Source organism: Hyperoodon ampullatus (genome assembly GCF_949752795.1).
Source record: "Hyperoodon ampullatus genome assembly, chromosome: 7".
Taxonomy (NCBI): domain Eukaryota; kingdom Metazoa; phylum Chordata; class Mammalia; order Artiodactyla; family Ziphiidae; genus Hyperoodon; species Hyperoodon ampullatus.
This window is the reverse complement of record NC_136920.1, coordinates 79354053-79361793: the sequence shown is the minus strand read 5'-3', so window position 1 is coordinate 79361793 and position 7741 is coordinate 79354053. Positions and strand designations below refer to the sequence as shown.

Below are 7741 nucleotides of genomic sequence, written 5' to 3'. Positions count from 1 at the left end.
AGAATGTAGAGGGTGAGGTTAGTGTTGAAAGACATGAATATATATGAAAAGGCATATATATATATGATTTTGTAACGTAGTCATCATTAGGTATCATTTAATAATTTTTTGTCAAATTTATTAACTATATAAACATGTTATACATGTAAAGTAGATTCAATATGCGTCACATCTAAGAAAATCCAATTCCTGACATAATCAGCAGAATGAAAAGTGACAGAGATTAGAAAACTCCCCAGCACTTGAGAGAAGAGAGGTTTGTGCAGTTTGATGGCAGCACAGGCCCATGTGTAGGAGAAGGCGAGGTGATGGAGCAGCAGGGATAGGTTAGAACAGTTGGAGTGCCTGGAGGGCCAGGCCAAGGAGTTCACTTTGTATTAACTCAATGGTCAATGAAATTACATAGCAATTTTAGAGGAAACAAAATTATAATTAAAACTGTAGAGGAAACACTAATTCCTTTCACTAAAGCAAAATTCAGAACATCCTGGTGTCAGCACTGGAAAACAATCTCCAGGTAACTGAAGCAGGAAAACCACATCCATTTAGGGGTTCTCTCATTTTCATTATGACTGCTACCACCATAGCAGCCTCTAGGCTTCCATTCTAACACTTTTGTCCAGGTATGGAGCAATCAAAAACATCTCGCTTTGTTTCACTTTAGTACAAATGATATAGAAAAGACATCAAAAGAATTTATTAAGTGATAAGAGAGAATAACTGGGAAACAGAGTGTGTATGAAATATATAAACAGTCTAGTTTACAAAGAACTACTTTATTCTTTATAGAACATTGTTAGCCCATAGTCCATGTTATTCTACATTGGACACCAAGTATCTCTTAAACCTATGAAATAATATGTAAGACATTATGTGCATTTATATAGTCTTTGTATAAAGGATGTCATGGAAGAGGACCTCTACCAATAGATAGAAAAGAAATTCTTGCAATTGTCTGTTATGCAAGCCAAAAGCAGATGGGGTAATTTGCCAGAAATAATACTATAAGGGATATAAGTAATTTGGTCCAAGTACACCGCTCTCTGGGTTGCATTATTCAAGAGTAAATTTTACAATGTCTGGAAGCAGAGGTCTTACCCAGTGTTCGAGGCATATGAGGTCCTGAGAATTTCTCTGATATCACACTGAACATCTTGTGTACATGTATGTGTGTGTGTATATCTCCTGGGAAGTCTTTAAAAGGCTCATAAGCTCTTTTATGGCACTTCTTCATTTCACTTCTGTGCTGGGCCTCCCCATTTATGAAAGCAGAAGTTTCAGCCTCGGAGACTCTGGGCACAAGTCAGCAGGTGGTGACAGCTTTCTCTTCCAACACTGCATCTTTTAAGCATTCTTAAGAAAGCAAGCAGCCATCAGTTATGAACATCATTCAGGTGACGTTCTGTATGTATGAACTGTATTTGAGATTAAAAGACGGGGAAGAGATGGGAAGTGAGTAGACATGAGACTATTATAGGGCTCAGGAGAAAAGTGGCAGAATCTAATTACGATGGGATGAGTGGGAATACAGAAATGAGGATGGGCAGAGGATGCACATCTTGGTATTTGGTATATGCCGCAGGGTTTTTTTCACCAAGTTGTCATTCTGTGTTTGGAAAACAAAATTGGGGGAAAAATGAAATCAAAGAGTAAGTCAGTGCTTGGCATATAACAGGAATGTAATAAATTTTGGAAAGACTCACACTACCATGGTGAAACTTTTAGTATTAAACATATATTTTGTATTAAACATATATTCATTTGCAGAACAGACAGTAGTTGGACTTTTATATTAGTAATGCTTACAATACTTCAACTTCTGGTCATCTTATACAAGTTCATTAGACCACTGATCGTTGTTGCAGTAGAGTTCTGAAAGTTTAATTTTGAGACGTGAATGAGAAATGAGGTCATGGCATAGATGCAGACAGGCAATGAAACTATAAAATTGGTAAGCTTGGTCTATGAGAACCTATATGAGCAAAGAATCTGAAAAAGAATAGATATATGTATATGTATAACTGAATCACTTTGCTGTACACCTAAAACGAACACACTGTAAATCAACTATACTTCAATAAAATTAATTTATTTTAGTTAATTAATTAAAATTAAAAAATGGTAAGCTTGGTGAACTGTAGTTGACCTCGTTCAGGAAAGTAGAAGTGGGCACTGGTTCTGGAGGATACAGGAGTGGTTTGCATAGAGAGAGGGCCAACTTTACTTCCTAACAGTAAGTTAAAATTAGGGGGATGCAGAGATCATAGAATAATAATCATAAAGTGGCATAAATGTAAGAAGCAGTCTGGCTCTTCTTATACTAGAGAAAGAGAAAGGTAAATTTGTGGTGGAGATGGTAGGGGAATCATTTGAAACAATCCAGATTTCAATTGAAGTGAAGAGGTCAGAAAATATTAAGGATAAATAAAGCTTAGTTTATTCATTAGGAACATGGAAGTTAGAGTTAGTAAAAACCAGTCTCAAAACAATAATTCTCTAATTTGATAATTCTGAACTAATCAGAAAAAAATATGAACTATAGTGCACATTAAGTCAATGTTGAGGAAAACGATGTATTTATTTGAGTACAATTCAGTTGTTATTTTACAATGCTTTAACAAAAGTACACATTAAATACATAGAATTTTATATATACTATACTATAAGTATACTTTTTAGCATAGAAAATTACAAAATTATCTAATCACTTAAAAGAAAATAGCATTATCCTTCTCACAAAGTTCTGAAATTAAAGAAAAAAATTATGAAGATATAAACTATTCACTGAAGTTTCTGAAATAATCAGAAAGCTTGAATCAAAGAGAGATTACATTTAAGGAGGATGTGTTATTGTTTAATTCAATGGTTAAAGAAATAGAAAAATTAAATGGGAACACTTTTCTGTTAAACTTTCCCCTCTGGCGGCTGGTATAAATAAGGGAGCTAGTATGGACCCTCCATTTCCCTTGATCAGGTGTTAACTTCTTCCTGTTTAGAGGGTTTAACTTCATGGTTAAGAGCATGGCCTCTGGGCTCAAATCTTTTGTGCCTGAACCCTAGACATGTCACTTGTTAAGTGTGCAACTTTTGGCAAGTTTCTTAATTTCTCTAAGCCTCAATATTTAACTGTGTAATGTGGATAATATTTGTGAGGGTTAAATGCCACTGACAAACGGTGATTGGTATACATTTGAGCGCTCAATAAATTTGTCTATCAGGAGGAGTTTGGACATAGAGGGAGACGGTAGATAGATTCAGAAGGGAAATGTGAGAATTCGTTTAGAATGAACAGTTTCGAGGAAGATAACAACTGAAAGGGGGGTCCTCCTTCCCATTCAGCTGCTAGAAAAAGAGGTGTGTTTAACAGGACAGAGAAAACAGGCTGAAAACTGGTGGCCCTGTGGGCACTGGAGTAGCGGAAGCATGTTAGAAGTGTTTCACACACAGACCGAAGAAGCTAAATACTACACATGCAACAGAGCTGTGGATATCTATTTCAGTATGTCTGTGGGTCTATCTGTACAATGTTTCTCTTGAAAAGTCAGCAAGCGCTGTGAAGACAGAGCTCCAATCCTCTCTGACACTTGTTTAGGGGAGGGTCAGCAGCAGAGAAATCTCAGAGTGGAAGACAATCTACAAATACCTGCAGGGACATACATGACTACTTTCCACTTTCCTCCTGGCATCAGAGCTCTCAAAGTAGTTTATCCCCTTTCATTGCCTTATTCATTCCCTTCATGCATCTTCCACAATCTGGCTTCTGTTTCACATTTTTTACTTCATTTTCCTCTGTAATGTTGTCATTGCAAAAATGAAGTGAACTTCCCTCAATCCTCTTCCTTCTTGTCCTCAATAAACTATGAACTGGTAAATATGTATCTTCTCTTTCTCTTATCTAGAAATCCACGCTTTAGGGTGTGAAATCCTACAAAGTGTAAGGCAAATAAACCTTCGCATTCATTATATACATTTATTATATTCAGTTGTTATTCATTATACATTTATTATATTCATATATATATATAATGAATGTGAATATCAACTTTATCCCCTTAAATTTAAGCCCTCCAGATAATAAATATTTTTGTCTTTATAAGCTGCATAGGTCTGTAACACATATTCTTTCTTTTTTTCCTTTTTTCTTTTTCTTTTCTTACAACCTTTTCAAAATGTAATAACCATTCTTAGCTCAAGAATAGATTTCAGCTGTAGGCCATAGTTTGCTTACTGATGCTTTAAAATAAATAACTCTGAATTTGAGAAAAATACAACAAAACTCAATAATCAGTTATTCATGTTGGCTATGGTACACTTTAATGCAAGTGAGCGACAACAAGTACTATGGTGAGAATATGCTTATCAGTTCCCAACACATCTGAGGAGTGAAGGTAAGTTGTGTGAAAGGAAAATAGAAATGGAATCATTACTGGTGGGGAGAGCTCTCTCACATGGAGCCTCTGAGGAAGCCACTGAGGAAGTGTGACTTAGGCACATCTAAGCCGAGATGGAATCTGAACTTTGACTACCTATTGCTTTGACACAGGCATCCAGAGCATCTGCCCACGTTCCAGAAACTCAAGATACTTCTCGGACCCTTACCCTAAAATAACTTGTGACGGAGAATCCCTTAAGGACAAATATTTCCTTTCCTGCGTCAGAGTCAATCATAATTCCTGACAGACAGCTTTAACAACCTTGTACCTTTTATCTTTATAAGTCCCTGACTCTTTCTCTTCCACAGAGTATCTTTGGGTTTTACCTGAATCTGTGTCTCCAGGACTGCAATTATTAAGACCTCAAATAAAACTTTGTTCTCTGCAGCCTCGATACTGATTATTGTTCGACAGTTGGGCCCCATAGTCTACGAATAAGTGAGACAAGGTCTTATCTCTTGGTTCATGCCTCTGATCTCCTTTTTCTTGTTCAATTTAAATGTTATTTCCTAAGAATGACTGCCTCCTTATATTGAGATAAAGTTCTAATTTTCACCTTAGATCTAGTCATGTGACAAAGGAATTATTTTATTCCTTTGTCACATGACAAAGGAATGAGAAAATATACTCATTTTCTCAATCTCTTATGGATTGCTTTCACTTTGATACAGGAAAAATGTTACTGTTGAGAAAATTGTTTCTTTTGCCTGTTAATTTGATTCCCTCAACCTTTTCTTGTACATTTTCTATGCTACATTTAATCAATTTAAATTACTGACAGTTGATTTCCAGGCCTACCAATATACCACTTCTGCCTTTCAATACTCACTCACCTTGTTTCTTTGCACTTCTCTTTTCTGTCATTTTTGCTCCAAATTGCTCATATTTAAAAAGTCCTCTTGCAATATCATGCATAATTCACTCACAGATGTGAGGAGGAACAGCTGTAACATCTTTCTGCCAAGGCATACACTCATTCACAATGCCCAGTGGTTTCTCAGTTGTGTGTAGGATTTTTCTGCTGGGATGGGTCTTTTATCATCTTCAAACATGCATGACTCAGCCATACATACTAGCTTCACAGAGTCTTCCCAGCTATAAAGTTTAGAACAAGCTTCGACTCCCAAGTATCTGCTATGGTCTGAATGTTTTATACATTGAATTCCTATGTTGAAATTCCTATGTTGAAAGCCTAATGCCCAATGTGATAGTATTAGTAGGTGGACCTTTGGGAAGTGCTTGAGTCGTAACAGTGGAACCATCATGAATGAAATTAATGCCTTATAAGAGGCTCCAGAGAGATCCCCTGCCCTTTCTACCATGTGAGGACACAGGGAGTTGGTGTCAGCTTATGAACCAGGAAGAAGGCCCTCACCAGAAGGCAAACATGCTAGCACCTCAGTCTTGGACTTCCCAGCCTCCAGAACTGTGAGCAATAATTGCTGTTGTTCTAATCTACCCAGTTGGTGGTATTTTGTTATAGCAACACGATCGGAGTAAGATCGCATCTTTCTATCCTAGAGGAATAATTCCTAGACTAATTACCTAGTAAAATTTGAGCATTACCTCAACATACACCAAGTGATACTGGATGAGGTAAAATCCAGAAACAAGGTTGCTGAAGAGTTCTGTCATGATCTACTCTCACATACTATCACATACCTCAGAGATACTACATATTTACTCATGTTAGGAGCTTCACATGGCAGTGGTTTTCTTCATGGCAGTGTGAACACCAGCATCACTGCTACTTGCTACTCCTAAAGGAGCTTGAATGCCTCACTCCTCTTCCTTGTTTGAGAGCTATTCCACTTTTCACTTGGCTGATCTTCAAGCTACTTATCATAAGTGTCCATTCTCTTGATTTTCAGGAACACTCATTACTATTATATCCCTCAGGGCAATTTTAGAAGTTTAAAGCAAGGAAGAGTAGCTTCTTATGATAAGAAGAAAGAATAAGGTGGACTGTTGTTCATTTACTGATCATTTATGAGTAGCTGTCATATGCCAGGCATTGGGGCTTGTGCTTTTGATGTCAGAAGCAGTCCCTGCTTTCAAGTGGTCTCTGGTAAAGCTGGGAGGAGTTTCAACTGGACAGAATAGTATAACATAATGAGTACATAAGTGCCAGGACAGGGTGCCAGGGTGGGAAGGAAGACACAGAGAAAGAACAAGTTTATCATGAAATATTTTTGAAGAACAGGACACCTGATTTGTGTTTTGAAGGAAATGTAGAAGTGTGAAAGACAACAAAAAAGTTTCAGAAATGAACAGCCTAGGCAGAGGCTACAGCAAGATTTAAAAAGCAAGAGGGCACAAACCACAGAGCTGATCTCCCTGTGCTATGTGGCTGCTTCCCACTAGCTATCTATTTCACATTTGGTAGTGAGGGTATATATGTCCTGTGACCACCTAGAGGGGTGGGATAAGGAGGGTGGGAGGGAGACGCAAGAGGGAAGAGATATGGGGATATATGTATATGTATAGCTGATTCACTTTGTTATAAAGCAGAAACTAACACACCATTGTAAAGCAATTATACTCCAATAAAGATGTTAAAAAATAAAATAAGATTTTAAAAAAGACACGAGGGCATACAGAGCAATGGTGGTCCTAAAGAACTGCCAATAGGTACGTATGACTGGAGTATAAGATCATTTGAGCAAGTAATGCAAAAGATACCAAAATTTGCAGTGGATAATCTAAGGTCAGGATATATCACCTTTCTTTTTTTCACTCTAGAAATATTTACTGAGTGACTCTTATGTGCCAATGATTGTTGTAGGTTCTGCAGTGAAAAAATCATGACTCTACCTGCACAGAATTTGCATTCTACCTAGGGAAGAGACCGAAAATAAACCAATACCAAAATATTGATATATTGTTTGGCAGACGGGAACAAACATATGGAGAAAACGATATCAGAGATGGAATGGAGCATGTGTAGGTTAATGTGTGCACCTGCATGGGGATGCACAACAGCTGTTTTTTATAGGATGATCAAGGTCTCACTGATGTGGTGACATTTGACCAGAGACTTGAAGGTAGTCATATCCTATCTATTATCATAACCTCTAGTATCATATTCTATTTATATGTGTATGGATTACTTTTCTAGAACATTTCCAGAAGATGAAATCATAAATGCAAGGGCCTTTGGATGGGAGAACGTTGAGTGTTGAAAGTACAAACTAAGAGGCTGGTGTTCCTGGTGTGGAAAGAGTGAGAAGAGCAGTGCATAAACTGGAGAGCTGGTGGTGGCGAAGGGGGTGCAGAAAAGATAGGGCTTTTTAGAGTCTCTTTAAGTA

General features: G+C 37.3%; 1 long non-coding RNA gene across 1 annotated transcript in view; it reads right to left on the bottom strand.

Annotated features, from left to right (window-relative positions):
* Positions 1 to 1301: 1301 nt before the first annotated feature.
* The window catches only part of LOC307056542, a 32493-nt gene continuing 26053 nt past the window's right edge, over positions 1302 to 7741 (bottom strand). The window contains exon 3 of the long non-coding RNA XR_013811024.1: positions 1302 to 1606. This is a non-coding gene — a long non-coding RNA (uncharacterized lncRNA). The remainder of the gene's footprint in view (positions 1607 to 7741) is intronic.